The sequence below is a fragment of the Procambarus clarkii genome, chromosome 66 (assembly GCF_040958095.1).
Source record: "Procambarus clarkii isolate CNS0578487 chromosome 66, FALCON_Pclarkii_2.0, whole genome shotgun sequence".
Classification (NCBI taxonomy): Eukaryota; Metazoa; Arthropoda; class Malacostraca; order Decapoda; family Cambaridae; genus Procambarus; species Procambarus clarkii.
The window spans coordinates 8,687,694-8,707,691 of NC_091215.1; positions in this window are offsets into that span (position 1 = coordinate 8,687,694).

Consider the following 19,998-nt stretch of genomic DNA (forward strand, 5'->3'; position numbering starts at 1 on the left):
TTTTAAGATATAGTGACTAAGAAAATATATTTAACAGAAGTGTAAGTTTCATTTGAAAAGCTGAACTAGTTACATTTGGGAGTGTTATTTAATGCTTGAAGATGTCTTAGAGAACAACATTGATGTCTTAGAGAACAACATTGAAGTCTTAGAGAACAGCTTTGATGAAGGAAGATGTATTAGAGAACAACATTGATGAACGAAGGTGGCTGAGAATAACTTTTGATGACTCTAAGATTAACTTTAATGTCTTAGAGAACAACTTTGATGACTGAGACTAACTTTTTGATAGCTCTGAGAATGACTTTTGATGACTCTGAGAATAACTTTGATGTCTTAGAGAACAACTTTGATGACTGAGATTAACTTTTTGTTAGCTCTGAGAATAACTTTTGATGACTCTGAGAATAACTTTTGATGACTCTGAGAATAACTTTTGATGAACGAAGGGGAGTTAGAGAATAACTTTGATGAATGAAAGTGATTTAGAGATTACCTTTGATGACTCTGAGAATAATCTTGATGGCTCTGAGAATAACTTTGATGACTATGAGATTAACTTTGATGTCTCTGAGAATAACTTTTGATGTCTCTGAGAATAATTTTTGAGGACAAGAGTTGTATTTTGACGTCTTTGAGTGTGTCTTATTGATGTCCTTGATTGTGTTATTGATGTGTATGAGTGTGTCATTGGTGTCTTTGAGTGCATTATTAATGTCTTTGATTGTGTCTTTTGATCCGTCGAAGAGTAACTTTGGTGTTCCGAAGAGTGTCTTTGATGTCTCGGAGTGTCCTTGACTAATTTTTCTTACTTAACGACACAAAATTTTAGTTAAGAACAGTGTTGAAAGATTCCCTTTGACTATTTTTGTACTCTAAGAAGTATACTGGACGACTGTTGTCGCTATTGAAATGGATGTGGACGCTTTTGGACCTGCTGTCGAAACTGACGAAGAGGCCACAGACTTTGATGCGGCATCCCATGTCGAAACCGTGATGAACACATCTACGCCAACGTCTTGGGTCGATGATATTTTGTGTAAGGTATGCTTTAATAATACATTGAGTGTCATACTCCTGCCCTGCAGACATATGGTAACTTGCGGTAGTTGTCTCGTATCTATGAGAAACTGCTCCATTTGCAGATGAACCATTTCGCATGTCCTAAAACCGATTATTTCCTAAGATGACAAAAAGGATGAGACTTATTTATTTATGTAAATAAAAATTGTACAAATGTCGAGTTATTTTTTCTTTTTATATCCAAATATTGGTATAAATAAGCTAGCATTTTCTTGAACAGTATTTTTTTGGGGGTGAACAAATACTCAAATGTGTGAGGGGATGAAAATACACGAAGAGGTCATAATGCTCCTAAGAACACACATTCTTTCCACAGTCACTGGCAAGTCGCCGGCTGGATGGATTGCAATTGCTTAGTTACTGCCTAAAATAGTTGGTCAAGGGGTGGGGGCGAGATACTGCATCATTTAGTGAAATTTGCTATGTCCAATAGCTTGGACGTTGGGGAACTGAACCAGGACTTGCACAAATGTTGCTCAACATTCTGCTCGTATATGGACAAAAATATAATTTCTCTCTCTCTCTCTCTTTCTGAGGTAAAGAACCTTTTGAGAACTAGGTTAAAAAATTATTAAAATCTTTATAATTAGAGGGGCAGCTAAGATACTGCGTCATTTAGTGAAATTTGCAATGTCCAATAGCTCGGACATTAGGGAACTGAACCAGGGTCTGCATGAATGTTGCTCTGCCCCAGTACGAATGAGGCAACGTGTGGGAGAAAGAGAGATTTACTCCCTCTTGTGTGATGAAAAACCTTTTAAAGAATTTGTAGCCAGAGTTTTAAAAATATTGGCAAACTTTTTTATACATGAATGAAACTCTTAAGCAATAACATATATCCTGAGGAGTAAATTCTTCTCTATTCTTTATATACTTAAAGTTAGTTTAAAAGTTAATGATGCTCACTGAATGACAATGCCTTCCAAACATGGCTGATTAAATATTTTTTTTGTTTATGAAATCGCGTAAGTATTATGCAATATTTATTATAAAACAATCATAATGCACAATGGCATATAATTTTTATTGAGAGGATTTATAAGGTAAATATAATAGCAATGCGAAACTGTTTCTATCTGATGTATTATTTCAAATAAATACAGTTGGGAAAAAACATGTTTATTCCTGCAAGAGTGACTGGGTGGGCTCCTGCAAGGCTTTGGGATTTGTTGGAGGGAAGGAATGTGCAGAGTTCTGGGGGGTGTGAGATGGGAATGTTAGATTGACTTAAACTTAATGCTAGTTATTTAGTCAAGAATAGAATGGAATGGAACTATCAGGAGAAAGCGCCAAGCCATTACGACTATGTAGCACTGGGAAGGGGTCAGGATAAGAATTTGGGAATAGGATGGGAGGAAGGAATGGTGCCCAACCACTTGGACGGTCGGGGGATTGAACGCCGACCTGCATGAAGTAAGGCCGTCGCTCTACCGTCCAGCCCAAGTGGTTGGGCTATTTATTCAAGAGTTGGTTATTGTTGTTTATATTGAAGCAGATATATTTCCTCCCTGATTCTATGTATGACTAACGACACAGTGCAGGTTTGGAAGGCTTTGGCAATTAAAGCCCTGTAAGATTGTGAAAGTGTTCAAGTCTAGGGGGGACTAAGCATTTTTGCGCGAATGTGCAAAGCCCGTGTTTATTTGTGTACGTTAAAAATTGAGTTTTTGTTTGTGTAAAAGAGTTTAGCAAGTGTATTTGTTTAAGTATTGTTAAGATCCCAGGTAGCCGAAAAACGAGTCTCCCCTTTGAGAATTATTCTATCAAGCCTGACCTGACTAGAAGGTCAAGGAAATATAGAGGTGAAGACACAGATGTAAAATAGCTGGTTGGATTTGATGAACAATTTGAGATTATGGGCAGTGAATAAGAAAATAGATAAATTACTGGTTAGGAGATGTGGATAATTTGCTGGAGGTGCGAGGCTCGCTTCTGGAGGGCTTTGATCTCACTTGAGTGCCAGACATCACAGGGGGAAGCCGTGCTCCGTTTGAGCTCCTGTCAGAAAGGAACCCCTGGTGATATATCTCCAAGAGAAGAGAAGTGTGCAGACGTGCCAGCTGTGGAATCGAGCTGGGAACGTTGTGGTCTCAAATCCTGGACGGCGAGAAGTGTTTATTAAGCTGCCCAGAGACATTATCATGGGCCGTGGGAGTGCCCTGACCAGACTCCGTCAGAGGGAGGTGCGCCCTCGACTAGGTAATCTGTGGTTTGTCTTTGGGGAAGAAGTTGCTGAGAACTTCGAAGCCAGCACAGAGGGAGTAGTTGATGAGACTCCAAGGTAGTGGAGGAGAGGACCTCGAGCTGTGAGGAGAAGCAGTGAAGAGGAGTGTCACGTGCTTCTGTAGAGGTGGTGAAGCACCTTAGTTGCTCGAGGGAACTTCATGGTGTAGCAGCCAGGAGAGCTATGGAGGACCCTAGTAGAAGTGGCGAAGCATGATAGTTGCCCAAGGAAAACTTCATGGTGTAGCAGCCTGGAGGAGCTGCAGAGGATCCTGGTAGTTAAACCCGGAAGAACCTGAAGTGATCAGGGTAGTGAACTTCCAGATGTGGAAGGGATGTTCTGGTTGATTATTTGTAGGGAGTTGATAGAGTGTTTGGTTGTCATTAGCGTGCAAGATGCAGTGAAAGGTTGGTGATTGTTTGCCATTCTTGTGCCGAGGAGTGTTTATACTGAAGTATAGAGTTACAGTCGTAGGCTGGATTACCTACAGATGTATGTGTTCTAGGACTGATAGGGTGATCGATTGATCATTGTTGTGTATGAAGGAACATTTATACTGATATATATACGTTATTGCATTCATGCGCTGATTTTCCTTGTACATTTTTATAGATATATATTCTCTTGCTGATAGTGCAACATTGTATTATAAGACTTGACCTACTAGAGGAGGTTGGTAGTATTAGGTGGTGAATCAGGAGATAGGATACCGCTTGATAAGCTGATGATAGAGTTCTGATGGTGTTGGAGTGCAGCCTGACTGAAATAGAATAGAGTGTAGGATTCATTATTATTATATGTGTATATGTATTGTGCATGTGCTCTGTCCAGTAAATGAATTCAAATTTGCTGGTGTTTGACCTTGTCCTAGTGAGGCTTCTGTTACGAATCTCACTAGGATTCTGCCATTACTCTTGATTCTCATATTACTCTATTGTCTTGTTCTTTAATATAGCATCCAGTTGTATGATATAAGATTTTGTATGTTATATATATATTATAGCATGCTGTAGTGTGCCTGAGTTACATTATATTGTGTGAGGCTTTTGGTGTTAATTTCTCATGTAGTTTCTCCATTTGGGCGGTTGACCATATTTGGATATGGCCAGTGTGGGAACATTGTTGTCAATCGATTGTTTATAGTTTTACCTTGATTTATTCCCATATTTGGTTTCCGTATTATTGTACGGAATGTTGTACCAGTGTTTACTACTCTTTAGTTTAACAATGTTTTGAATATTAGTACTGCGTTTTATTATTAGAATTTCCAGAATGTTTGTGTGGACGGTTAGTTGATTTTTTGGTAGACGCTTGGCCTGCGGACCAAGGCGTGGGCAGAAGCGTGGCAGCTGTATTCGAGAGGAGTCATGTTTTAAGTTAAGTCATTGGTCACTGTTATTTTAGCCCATATAAATGTTAATTATCTGGTTAGATGATATGAGTATTACTATTGATTAATCCATGTTCTAGTGATATTGCTCATGTCTCAATAATTAATTTCATTCTATGATATTGCATGCTGAAGAATATTTCTGGCTATTATACATTTAAATATTATGATTGTCCCCCTTAGCATAAATATAATGTTCTCCATTTTATGCAGTGATGTATATTTACCCCTAGACAGTTGTTGGCATGGCCGATTTATTATCTTTTTTATTGCACTGCGGGGAGAAGAACCTTATTTAGTCTCAAGGGTGGTAACAAATGAGGGCCTGTGTCCGGGAGAATAAGCCTTAATTCCCTGTAATGTTGTACAATTAACAGTGCTAATTATTAATAGCAATTGCCTTCCTAGGTACTCTGTGATTATCTAGTGACACCTAATCAAGCCTGTGAAATTATCTGTTCAATCTGAGCTGCTGTGAAAACTTCTCCACGCTTCACGATTTGAGGTAAGTGTTCAGCTTGTGCCAGGGGCCAAGCATAATTTTCAGTGTTGTTTCAAGTGTAAGTTGTGATTATTGAGCCAACCATGGAGGATCAGGTTGCTGAGCTGGTAGATCAGCCAAATTTTGGTAAAATTAAAGACTTAAAGAAGTCTGGTTTGTTATTGCTGGCTGATAAATTGAACCTAGCTATTTCCAGTAAAATGTTGAAAGCTCCAGTGTTAAGAGTGATTGTCACACACTTGGTGGAGGAGGAGAGACTTGAAGAAGAGTGTTTGGGAGAGTTAGAAGAAGAGTCAAGTGACAAGGTGGCAATCTTAAAGTTGGAGTTGGAGACTCAATTAGAAATGGCTAGGCTGGCAGCAGACAAGCAGAGGTTGGAAGCAGACAAGCAGAGGTTAGAGTTGCAGAACCAGACAAAACACCTTGAGTTGGAGGCTCAGTTAAGACTAGCAGAGCAGCAGACTAGACAATTAGAAATTCAGCAGAGTATGGCTGAAAATAATAACAGGTTAGAACAGCAGAGAATTGCAGCAGGGCTAGGTAACACTAGTAATAATCCAGAGAGTACAAATAGTTCTTCCAAGTACAGTAAACATGTAGAATTACCTAAGTTTAATGAAGAAGATCCAGAAATATTTTTCTTGCATTTTAAGAAACTAGCAGTCAGCATGAACTGGCCTGTCGATCAATGGGTTAGCATATTACAAGGACAATTTAAGGGTAAAGCTCAAGAGGTATTTGCATCTTTGCCGGCTGAGAATTCTTTCGATTTTAAATTTGTTCAGCAAAGTATTTTGAATGCTTACCAGCAGATCCCAGAGGCACATAGAATAAAATTCAAAAGTTTAAAAAGAGCACATGACCAGACTATTTCTGACTTTGTAAGAGTAAAATTAAATCACTTTGACAGATGGATTAAAGCACTTAATATTACAGAATTTGAGACTTTAAGAGACCTCATAGTAACTGAGGAAATAGTGGGATGTCTACCAGAGAAATTAGCTTTATTTATGGCTGAAAATAAACAAACCACTGATCTTATCAAATTAGCCAAGCTAGCTGATGAGCATGAATTACTTACTAAAGTACCTTTCAGAGCACCAATTAACCATTTTAATGCTAAATCTAATCATTATGCTCATAAAAATCATGTTTTCCAGACTCGACCAGCTACTTCACCTTCTCCCCTTAACCCTTCTCCTGTAAAGCCTAAATCTGAGAAACAACAGACAGGGTTGTCACCCTCAAGTAATGTAGTGATTAAGCCTGCAGTGGGTTCGGCTGTTCCGACCACTGGCAGATATTGCACGCATTGCAGGAGAAGAGGTCATGTGGTAAATTCATGTTATGCTTTGCACCCTGAGTTGAGACCAACTGGTCTAATTTTGAGTAGGGGTTTGCAAACCATTAATGCCAATGTTGCTCCAGTCATGCCCAAGTGGATGACTAATTTTGATCCATACCTACATTCGGGAACCCTACTATGTACTAGTGGAACCTGGAAACCAGTCCAGTTGTTAAGGGACACTGGTGCTTCCCAGTCTTTAATTTCTCGCCGTGTTCTTACTGATGTTAGCACAGAAGACACTGGAGAGGTAGTGTTATTGCAGGGACTTGGAGGGCATATCCAGCGTGTACCATTAATTAAGGTTAACCTGAATTCTTCTATTACACCAGGTTGGTGCACTGTAGCAGTCAGTGAGCAGTTGCCCATTCCTGGGATTGATATCATTGTAGGTAATGATTTTGACAAGTGTCAATTTAGTGGGACCGATTGTCCTGTTATGTATACTAAACCTAATGCAGTACTGGCTCAATCAGAGGCGGATGATGGTGTCATTTATCCAGCCTGTGTTGTGACCAGATCCATGGGTAAGCAGAATGTGGTAAGTCCTGCTACTACCAAGGTGGATGTTCTCGAGGCCAGGACCCCTTCAGACAGGGAGGTGGAGGTGGACCTTGAAGATACATTTTTAACTCACATGGATGTCGAGAGTGAGGCCGCTGCCAAAGCCCTAATTTATTCTGACCCAGATGGTCTGGAAGATGTGGCCCAGGTACCAATTCCTTGCCCGCTCGCTCCAGTTGTAGAGTTCCAGACCTTGCGTAAGTTACAGAGTACTGATCCCAGTCTTGCTGAGTGTTATGCAGAAGCAGCCGACTCCATTGATACTTTGGAGGAGAGTACGGGTTGTTATTTCAAGGATCAATGTCTGATGAGAAGATGGAGACCATCAGGAACTCCCTCATCAGATGATTGTGAGTCTAAAACCCAGCTCGTTGTGCCAACAGAGTATAGGGAGCAGGTATTGCAAGCTGCTCATGATGACCTGATGGGAGGCCATCAAGGCATTACCAGTATGTATCATAAGATCTGTAAACTTTTTTATTGGCCAAAACTTAAAAAAGATGTTGTCAGATATTGCCACAATTGTGTTGTGTGTCAAACTGTTGGTAAGCCTAATCAGACTGTGCCACGAGCACCATTATACCCTATTGTAGTGCCAGAGGAGCCTTTTACTCATGTGGTACTGGATTGTGTCGGACCTTTACCCCGTACCAAATCCGGAAATATGTATATGTTTACAATTTTATGTATGACCACCAGGTTCCCTGAAGCGTATGCTTTACGTAACATTAGAGCATCTACCATTATAAGGCAGTTGGAACGATTTTTCTCACTATTTGGTATGCCCCGTATAATTCAAACTGACAATGGGAGTAATTTTTGTTCCACCACCTTTCAACAATTTTGTAATGCTTATAGTATAACGCACAATTTTTCCAGTCCTTACCATCCTCAGAGTCAGGGGGGAATCGAGCAGTTCCACCAAACTCTCAAGAAAATGTTGAAGGCAACTGGGGAAGATTCACCCAGGCATTGGGATGATAATCTGCCATTTGTTTTATTTGCGGCTAGAGATGGATTGCACAGTGCACTAGGCTGTTCTCCATTTGAGCTGGTTTTCGGACATCAGGTGAGAGGACCTTTAAAGATGTTATATGAAAAATTGTTAGATGTTACAGCCAGAGTGAGCGTTATCTGACGGATGTCCAGAGCAAGCTGTCCAGAACGAGGGAGTTGGCCTTACGACATCTAAGTGAACAACAACAGGTAATGAAGCAGAAACATGACCAGAGGTTCAAGGCCAAACTCAGAGTTTTTGAGCCAGGAGATTTGGTATTGGTCTTGAAGCCTCGTATGGGTACGTCTATGTCTAATAAATTTGCAGGACCGTATCAAGTATTAAAACGTCTTGGGGAAGTTACTTACAAGGTTTGCCATCCCAAGCAGAAACGACAGATCATGAGTGTACATGTAAACCGGTTGAAGGCTTATTGTGGGCCTAGTATTGTGGCTTGTTGTGTTGCTGAGGAGGTAATTCCTGAAGAGTCGAGTGTTTCTGAGGAAGATAGTAATATTTGTTTGTTTAATTCCAGTAGTTCCGGGGAAGAATTGTTGAGTCATTTGCAGGATGAGGAGAGAGCAGAGTTCCAGGACCTTTTAGAGTGTCTTCTAGCTTGTTTGGGGAGGTCCCCACTCAGACTTCTCTCATTACTCACGATATCACCCTGACAAATGTGACTCCAATTCGGCTGCACCCTTATCGAGTGACACCCGAGAAACGTCGTATCATCCAGGAGGAGGTTGATTATCTTCTTCGACATGGGTTCATTAGACCCAGTCAGAGTTCCTGGAGTTCGCCATGTCTATTAGTACCAAAACCAGAAGATAAGTGGAGATTATTAGTGGAATATAGAAAACTCAACCAGGTAACTGTAGTTGATGTTTATCCTTTACCATTATTGGAAGAATGTGTTGATACTATAGGTCATGTAAACTTTGTATCGAAATGAGACTTATCTAAGGGATATCATCAGATACCTCTTACAGATTTTGCAAGGGAAGTGACAGCATTTATCACTCCTGATGGAGCTTACGAGTTTAATGTCATGCCTTTTGGATTAAGGAATGCTCCAGCCACTTTTCAGAAATTAATGAATTCTTTGTTGAAGGATGTGCCAGACTGTAGGGCATATTTGGATGACATTGTGATTTTCAGTAAGAATTGGGTAGATCATATGTCCAGTTTAAAGAAATTGTTTAATGTGTTACAACATGCTAATTTGACTGTCAATATGAAAAAATGTAGTTGGGCTAAAGGAACTATAGTGTATTTAGGACATGAGGTCGGACAAGGAAGGATAGTCCCATTGCACGACAAGATTCAGGCAATTGTGGAGTACCCAGTCCTAACAAATAAGAAGTCTGTGCAAAGATTTATTGGAATGTGTGCGTATTATAGGAGGTATTGTAAAAACTTTTCCATTGTTGCTGCACCCATAACAAATCTTTTAAGGAAACAGGTAAAATTTAAGTGGACGCAGGAGTTTCAGAAGTTGAAAGGAATTCTCTCTACTTCACCTGTGCTAGCTAGTCCACAGTATGATAACCCTTTTATTCTTCACATAGACGCTTCAGATCTAGGAGCAGGTGCTGTTTTGTTCCAAGTAGGACCAGATGAGTTAGAACATCCTGTTTATTATTTCTCACGAAAGTTTGACAAGACACAAATTAATTACTCTGTAGTTGAGAAAGAAGCACTTTGTTTAATACTGGCAGTGAAGAAATTTGAGACATATTTGTCAGGAAATCAAGTGGTAGTATATACAGACCATAATCCATTGACATTTATCAACTCTATGAAGTGTAAAAACCAGAGAATACTTAGATGGTCATTGATTCTGCAAGAATTCAATATTATAATTCGTCATATTCCTGGGAGGCAAAATGTTATTGCTGATGCCTTATCCAGGGGATTTCCTGTTGCAGTGCCATAAAATGTAGTGTTCTATTCATAAGATGTATGAAATTTTTGTATTTTTTTTTACTGTGTGAGATTTCATTGCTTTGCACTTTGATTTTAGTTGAAGCATTTTCATGTTTTATTCTCATGTTATATTACATGTTATATTTCATGCAGTCAAAAAAATGAAATCAACCTTCAGTTAATTTCATTTTTTTCTTAGGGGACAGGAGGGATGTTACGAATCTCACTAGGATTCTGCCATTACTCTTGATTCTCATATTACTCTATGTTGTAATATTACATATAGATCATAACAATATTTAACATAACAATATTGTTATGATTGTCCCCCTTAGCATAAATATATTGTTCTCCATTTTATACAGTGATGTATATTTACCCCTAGACAGTTGTTGGCAAGGCCGATTTATTATCTTTTTTATTGCTCTGCGGGGAGAAGAACCTTATTTAGTCTCAAGGGTGGTAACAGCTTCCCAGGAAACAGTAAAGAAGGAGAGAGAGAGAGAAAGAACCAAGAACTGCTGCTGTGGACAGGGTAGAACAGAAAACTAATAAGTCAAAGGGGATTGAGGAGATCACATCACATAAGGAGAGAGTGGGGAGTCACAGCGGCTCGAGTGGGTGTGTGCATGTGACAACATGGCTAGGTATTGGAGCCGCATCCCCTAAATGTGTGACGTTGAGCCCCTCTCCAAGAGCCAGAAGCGCCGAGTGTGATCTCCTGGAAAAGTATAAGCACTCTACCGAGTTGTGGGTTGGGTTGTCCAGAAAGAAGGATCAACGACAACACCACCAACCCACACTACAATAGTATGTGCGAGGTAGTGGCCGGTAGCTTGTCAGAGGTCTCTCTCTATTTTTGCCCTGATGTGGTTAAGTAAGATTGTGCAACTGTTTTAAGTTTAGGGGGACTAAGTATTTTGCACGAATGTGCAAACCCCGTGTTTATTTGTGCAAGTTAAAACGACAAATTGAGTTTGTTTGTGTATGAGAGTTTTTGGGAAAGTATGTGAAAGCTAGTGGCTTTGATGAGGATTGGAAGCTGGTGGCTTGTTTCAAGGTCTCTCTCTATTTTTACCCTGATATGTTTCAGTAACTTTGTGTGATTTTAAGTAAGATTGTGAAGCTATTTTTTAGTTTAGGGGGGGGGGGGACTAAGTATTTTGCGCGAATGTGAAAGCCCTGGGTTTATTTGTGTAAGTTAAACCAAAAACGTTAAACCAAAAGTTAAGAGTTTGTGTATGAGTTTTTTTTTTTTTGCGAGCGAGTTTGTGTAAGCACGTGTAAGCAAGATTCTGCCCAAAATGCTGTGCTTACTAGTGGCATTACAAGAATGTAATTACTTTGCTATGTATCCTCACAATCCCAATGTACCTTCTTGTATATATATATATATAAATATATAAGTAAATAAACGTGCTATCATTGAAACTTCCAAAGTAATGACAGTAATGCCAAAAATGAATTCAATTTCTCACTTTTTAAAAGGTGGAGGTCTAACATTTTCTAAAACCCTTTGCGCTCGACATACCCCCACTGCCGTCAAAGGTGACTGACGGATTCGACTTTTAATTTTTTTTAGGCATGATTGTAAAAAGCATTGCATAGCAATAGTAGTAGCATTACATGAATTATTGGGGCCCCTACCACAATACCTGTGATCTATTATGGTGTTAAAAATACGCAATTTAATAAGGAATATGAATAGATTCCTAATATATATTAAATTGCTTGAAACATTAAATTGTTTTCCTTTTTAGTATATTTACAAGTGTTAAATGAAAGTATGGGGTGTCAAACCCAACACAATATGGCTGAGGTCCCACTATTTTGCATTTTTTTTTTTTTTTTGTATTCTATGAAATATCGCAGCTAATGTCAATATTTCTAATGTTTATTACAAAAGATAGACATGCATTTGATGATATTTTCCATATTAAAAACTAATTTGAGGCCCGAACAAATATATCTATAAAAATCTATAAACAGGTTAGAATCATGCAAATGCAAGCATGTCTTTTTCACTAGTTCTCAACTGAATTCCACAGAAAATGAAATCTTTACTTTGGCTACAGAAAACGGCACAAAGCCGAGGGGAGGGGTGGGGGTGACTGGAATAAACAGTTTCAACCTGCCTCTTCTCACATATAAACATATCTTTCTTGACCTCATTTCAAATTATATAGAGTACTGGAAGCTCATTTTTTATTGCAAATATACTAAGGAACTCATTTTACGACTAGAACGTAAACTAGGACTCCTCATTCAGATTAAAAACACGAGAATTATTGACTGAACATTTACCCACCATCAAACACACAGGACTCTTTAAAGCTATTTTAACTTCTTTAAAACCCTAATATGACCCCTCTCACATGCATATCCTGTTCTATGGTTCGCCCTTCATGGCAATGTACCCCCACAGTATCATGTAAATTCAAGATAGGCTTACTACACCTAAATATCCAACTTGGTCTGTGTAAGGAACCTTGACCCCACTGGGGTATTCATAGGTAGGGGGTCCCTATGGCTGATGTCAGGTCACGTGACACCCCCGCAACAAATAAGGAAAATTTCACCTGATTGGTCCATGACTCTGGGACGCAAAGAGAATTTTTCTACTCGGCTCCTGATCGGTCAAAAAATCGCGCCCCGTTCTCTCAGCCCACCTCTGACCATTACAGAAAATGGAGCTGTGCCAAGGGCTCCCTACACTATTCAGTCATTGCATCATTAAAATACTCAAAAAACTTCTATATTCACTTTCAACTGTTTTTTTTTTAATCTATTGAACATTCACCCTCTGATCCAATCAAAAGTAGGGGCCCCAAATTGATACCACAGTACTCTGGTAACACATGGGGCCAAATCGTGAATTATTGCTCATGCTATTAAATACTCAAAAAACGTTTATATTCCTTTCGCCAGTGTATTTTTTTGTTTTTAATCTATTGAACATTCATCCTCTGTACCTTTCATAGGTAGAGACTCCCCTATTGTTGCCTAATACTCACGCCAGAGCCCCAGGCCAAATCGTGAATAAAAGCTGGTTGGATTCACCCTGGGGGGTGGGTGGGGGGTCCTTGGGAGAATGGACCACTACCCCACCCCACCAGCCAGACAGGTGCGCGCCGAGCATGCCCTAACCCAACCTCTTAAAAACAAGTTATTGCACGATTCCGCCAGCCGGAGTCGAGTCGGCATGGAAGTGCCCAACCGTTTCTGAAAATCAATTTACTATTTAACTCATTTTACACTACTCAGGGCACCTTAATCCACTCGACCATCACGACCGGACATAAGGAGGTGATAGCCGAAGCTATTTGAACCACCCTCCCCCCCGCCAGAACCCGGATGGTATTCTTGGGCATAGTATTTTATCAAATCACCTCATTCTTTGGGGCACACGTGAGGAACACAAATGCGAAGAATGAGGTGATTTGATTAAAATACTATGCCCAAGATTACCATCCGAGTGCCGGCGGGGTGGGGGTGGGGGGTTCAAATAGCTTCGGCTATCACCTCCTTATGTCCGATCGTGATGGCCGAGTAGATTGAGGTGTCCTGTACACACCAGTTGCATTGCTCCAGGCAGTATGGGTTCGAGTCACTTCTGGGGTGTCAGGTCTGCACAACTGGGGTTCCCTTTGTGCTGGACACCCAGCTGTAGCCAAACTTCTCTTGATGATGTCATTGATTGCTTCGTGTCTGGCAATCTTTCCCTGTGTCTTACGACAGATGAGACTATGGCTGCCGTAATGGTCTGCCCGTGCATGGCCGCAAATACTTCGGTGGAGATAGGGGCGGCAAGGCGCACAGCAACACCAATACTTAGGGCCCGATGGTCCAGGCGGGTGCCCAAGGCGGAATTAGGGACTGCCAACAGGAAGTCCCCAGCATGGGGAGCTTGCACAGCTAGGAGATGCGCTCTGTCCTCCTGAGAAGCTGCATCCAGCAATGCCTTGGCGATGTTCTCCACTATGGGTCTATCCCATTTGGCCTGTTTACCGTCGTTTGGAAAAGTTGGTCGGGTGTGTGAATTGGCAAGAGTGTCCCACTGACCAGCTCCTTTCAAAAGTTTGGGATCACGAATCCCAATGGAGTTCCTTAGGTATTCTGGTAGTATTTCATTCACTAATTCACTTGCAGCACTGGTCGAGGATAAGATTCCCGGCAATGCTAACTGTGTCGCCTTGCGAATACCAATACCCCCGAGTCTATCAGGGAGCGTTGCTTGGTCCCACTGGTCATCTTGCAGGGAAAGGTTTAACAATTTCATAGTTATTGTCTTTAGGAGTGAGTCGTATTCCGTTAAGGAAGGAGCACACCTGAGGAAATAGGTAAGTCTGGGCAAGGCCAGGCACCTTGTAAGAAGGTACAAAGCATCGAGTTCAAGTGAGCATATATATATATATATATATATATATATATATATATATATATATATATATATATATATATATATAGATATATATATATATATATATATATATATATATATATATATATATATATATATATATATATATATATATATATATATAACTGAAAACTCACACCCCAGAAGTGACTCGAACCCATACTCCCAGAAGCAACGCAACTGGTATGTACAAGACGCATTAATCCACTTGACCATCACGACCGGACAAAATGAGGTGATAGCCGAGGCTATTTGAACCACCCCACCGCCGGCACTCGGATAGTAATCTTGGGCATAGCATTTTACCAAATCACCTCATTCTTTGGGGCACACGTGAGGAACACAAATGCGAACAAGCCTGAATGGTCCCCAGGACAATATGCAACTGAAAACTCACACCCCAGAAGTGACTCGAACCCATACTCCCAGAAGCAACGCAACTGGTATGTACAAGACGCCTTAATCCACTTGACCATCACGACCGGACAAAATGACAAGCCATTCAGGCTTGTTCGCATTTGTGTTCCTCACGTGTGCCCCAAAGAATGAGGTGATTTGGTAAAATGCTATGCCCAAGATTACTATCCGAGTGTCGGCGGTGGGGTGGTTCAAATAGCCTCGGCTATCACCTCATTTTGTCCGGTCGTGATGGTCAAGTGGATTAAGGCGTCTTGTACATACCAGTTGCGTTGCTTCTGGGAGTATGGGTTCGAGTCACTTCTGGGGTGTGAGTTTTCAGTTGCATATTGTCCTGGGGACCATTCAGGCTTGTTCGCATTTGTGTTCCTCACGTGTGCCCCAAAGAATGAGGTGATTTGGTAAAATGCTATGCCCAAGATTACTATCCGAGTGTCGGCGGTGGGGTGGTTCAAATAGCCTCGGCTATCACCTCATTTTGTCCGGTCGTGATGGTCAAGTGGATTAAGGCGTCTTGTACATACCAGTTGCGTTGCTTCTGGGAGTATGGGTTCGAGTCACTTCTGGGGTGTGAGTTTTCAGTTGCATATTGTCCTGGGGACCATTCAGGCTTGTTCGCATTTGTGTTCCTCACTTGTGCCCCAAAGAATGAGGTGATTTGGTAAAACGCTATGCCCAAGATTACTATCCAAGTGCCGGCGGTGGGGTGGTTCAAATAGCCTCGGCTATCACCTCATTTTGTCCGGTCGTGATGGTCAAGTGGATTAAGGCGTCTTGTACATACCAGTTGCGTTGCTTCTGGGAGTATGGGTTCGAGTCACTTTTGGGGTGTGAGTTTTCAGTTGCATGTTGTCCTGGGGACCATTCCGGCTTGTTCACATATATATATATATATATATATATATATATATATATATATATATATATATATATATATATATATATATATATATATATGTATATATATAAATATACATATATATATATATATATATATATATATATATATATATATATATATATATATATATATATATATGTATATATATATATTGTTACGGTGCCCTCTCCTATTTCTTTCGTTTGCCGGCTTAAAGAGTCATATCAGCTCTCCCTACTGATTCTCTGAGGTTCAGGGAGTCTAGTGATATATGTGGCGACCAGACCGGCTGCCATTTAATGGAAGGAGGTTATATTATAAGTTGTAAATAAAGGAAAATTGGCGCCCTGTTATAAAATGAAACAGTATCCCCTGCGGCAGATATGACCTTTTGGAAGGGAGACAAGCCGATCGCGGATTGGCCGACGTGGTCGCGGGCGACAAATCAGGGCCCGCCATGACGTCACCGAGTGCCCCGGGCGGCGCCAACGTCAGAGTTGTACTGACCGTGGAAGCGACAGGACGCGCCTCGGTCTGCTCTCAAAGATTGGAGGCTCTGCAAGCCTTGTTCAGTGGATTGAGCTGGCCTTCGCTGCCCCTCACAGTCATTGGAGACCCTGCGCTTCTGGGAAGCCAAAGAGGAACCAAGTTCAGTGAGCAGAGAAGTGCCAAACTTGGAAAACGGTCGGCGACGACGCTGGGCGGCGCCGCTGGCTGGACGTTGAGGTCTGGAAGGTGGGCGAGCAAGCCCTGCTGTGACTGGGGTCACATCCACTGAGAATCTTGGAAGGACGACACAGTGCCTAGGACAAGGAGCGACGCCCTGTGGGAGAGGCGAGTGTGGGGGAAAATAGTGATTAGCTCAGCGCCCATCGATGAACCAGGATTGGGGCAGCTGAATCTCAGGGATTGGAACGGCGACGACGCGAAGGCTTCACGACACCTGAGGACCTGTGGAACGCCCTGGATCGTCGAGGATCGACCCAAGGAAGCGTGGGAACCTCACACCATCGAGGGACAGGCGTCGTGAGCCAGGAGTGTAAGGTAGATCATTTTTCCCTCCCATTACCCCTTGTATGAGTAGGCTAGTTAGGCCACAATATTTACTCGTGTATGTGGCAGCAAGACTTTATTTCTTTAATAGTAGAATAGGCTGCAAAGCAGCTTGTGTCCAGGACTGTCAGAGAGGACAGTGTGTATGGATGGCAGGACAGGGAAGAAGAGGTGCCGACGTGGTGAAGAGGCCCTCCTGTGAGAGTGTGAGACTCCGGTCTTCCTGCCCATTTGAAGGAGTGTTGGAGGTCGTGGAAGAAGAGGCTGACGATCTCCAGACTTATTATCCATATTCCCATATTCATGTATTACTTGTGATTGTGTGTGTGTGTTCATGTAATTTGCGTCAGTAAATCCACACATTTTATTACTGTGTTTGAGTGTGCCTCCATTTGTGATATTTCTCTATGAGCATACATTTCTGGCTACAAACGATATATGATACACCCACTGAACTGCATTGCTGGGGTGCAGATATAATAACCCAGCTGGCGACCTTGCTAAGAGGAAGATAGAGAAGACAGGCGGGAAAGGAGTTCCTGCAACCTTTTTTTTTGTCTGGCAGGCAAGACTCAGGGAGGTTATGTTTATAGGTAAGCCTGAGTCTTCCTTCACTCCCCCACGGGTCTAGGCCGGAACTGTTAACAGCAGTTTCCCCGTGGTTGACTGAAGGGCTTCCAGGGTGAATCAGTGGCACCCCTTTGTGGTGGAAGCAAAGACCTGCGGAGGTGGGCATCGTTGGTCCTATCTTGTGTGACCAAGGAGACTCCGGCGAATCCAGGGAGTCGGAGGGGCTGAGTATTTGGGCCCTTTGAGCCCCTAGCAGTTAAGTGTTAGCAGAGCCCCGGACCGCCCACCCCCACGTGACAAGAGAACTGGCGACCTTGCCAGGATTCGAACCCCAGTAGCCAAGAACTGGGAACCTCGCCAGGAAGCGTGGAGCAAGCTACAGTGTGGACCAAATTTCAAGACAAGTGTTGCCAGGGTACTAATACAGTGTGGCCAGTGAATTCGGTGGTACTGTTACTCAACCGGCTAAGGGACTGAAACGGTGAAATTAGTGCCTACTAACTTGTCTGTGCTGTCGTGTATGCTCAATGATATAGAGATGGAGGAGGACAAAGTAAAGAAATTTATTGACACAAGGGACGAGAGAATTTTGGAAGAGTGTACCAAGGCCCAGCTCCAACAAGTGGCAAACCACTTTGGGATCAGGTTGAGGACGACTAAGGTAGCGGAGCGAAGGATAGAGATCATGGCACAGCTCACAGCTCGAGAGGAAGCGACGGGAGAGGAGCCATCTCAAGAGGAGCTGTCCCGAGGAGAGCCGTCGCAAGGTGAACCGTCCCGACTAGGGCCTCCCCAAGCGCCTACCAGTGTGGAGAGAATTCACAGTGAACATGGGAGCAGTGGAAGGTCCAGCTGTAGTAAGAGGAGCCTGCAACTGGAAATAATGAAGATGCAACTGGAAGCCCAGCTGCGACGAGAGGAAAGAGAAGCGCAAATGCAGCGAGAGGAACGTGCAGCTGAGCTGCAGCGAGAGGAACGTGCAGCTGAGCTGCAGCGAGAGGAACGTGCAGCTGAGCTGCAGCGAGAGGAACGTGCAGCTGAGCTGCAGCGAGAGGAACGTGCAGCTGAGCTGCAGCGAGAGGAACGTGCAGCTGAGCTGCAGCGAGGTGAGCGAGAAGCACGGCTGCAGCTGCAGCGAGAAGAAGGAGAGAGACAACTGCGACTGGAGGAGATAAGGGCAAAGAAAGAAGTCGAATTGCGTCGCATTGAACGTGGTCTGCCCTCACTACCTGCACGGCGGGATGACCTCAAGGTAAGGGAACGTGACTTACCTACGTTCGAACCACAAGAAGCTGAGGCGTTCTTCGAACACTTTGAACGGATAGCGACTCTGAAGGAGTGGCCGGAAGATGATTGGGCTGCTCTGGTCCAGGGCAGGTTGACTGGTGAGGCCCGGGAAGCCTATAACATGCTGGACCTAGAGGAGTGTACTAATTATGACGCGATTAAGAATGCGGTTCTCCACTCATTCCGGCTGACTCCGGAGATGTACCGGAAGCGGTTCAGAGAGTGTACAAGAGCGTCGGGAAAGACTTACGCCGAGACCGCCAGGGAGATGGAACGGAAATTCCTACGATGGTTGAAGGCGGAGGAAGCGGAGTCGGTGGATGATGTTAAACGACTGATGGTGATGGAGAAGTTCATGTCGGTGCTCCATCCTGAGTTGCGAGTAAGGGTGAGAGAAGCAGGTATTAAGGACCTGAAGGCTGCAGCGGACCGAGCCGACATGCTGGAGGAGGCACTACATATCAGGAGGGAGGGGCCGCCCAGACACTCGCCTTACCCCAGGTCGGGAGGGAACCTTAGGAGTTCAGGAGGAGCGAGGACGAGTGGGGACTCTCCCAAGAGTAGTGTGCCCGATGAAGTGACGCGGTTCAAGAGCTCAAGAGACGCGGGGAGGAAGCCCCAAGCTGTGAGCAGTGGACCTAACTCGGGAGCAAATGCTGCAGTCCCGGACACGACGACAGGGAGTCCAAGGAAGACCCAGGGGACGTCTGCAAGTGGTACCGCCAGAGTGACGGGCGAGTGGCCGCCCAGGAGAGGCAGCCGATGCTACAACTGTGGCGTGAGAGGACATTATGCCCGCGAGTGTGAGGAGCACCAAAGGAATGTAGGATTAATGTTGGAAGAGGAGAGAGTGTTTGTTCACACCCCATATTATAGTGGACCCAACGTGAATGGTTGGGAAATGAAGTTGGGTGAACATCCCTTCGTTTTCGAGGCCAACGTGAAGTTTGGAAAGTCAGACCCAGTGGAGGTTGCCGTGCTTCGAGATACGGGTGCTGACATAAGTATGGTGACCAGGAGTATTCTCCCCAAGGAATTTAATGATTCACCTGTGGGAGTGGTGAGGATACGCAGTGTGGGGGAGGAATACAGGTTGCCACTTCACGAAGTACAGCTGATTGCCGACTACGGAGTCGAGAGAGCTATAGTAGCTGTAGCCCCTAAGTTACCCCTAGAGCATGTACAGATGGTGCTGGGTAATGACCTCGGAGGAGGCAGGATACAACCCGATTGGGCCAGGAGTGCCTATGTTTCAAGCAGCGGTACAACCCTGCCAGGTGAGGTATCAGTCGCTCCAAATAATAGTGAGGAAGCCGACTTCGACAGGGAAAACGTCGCCA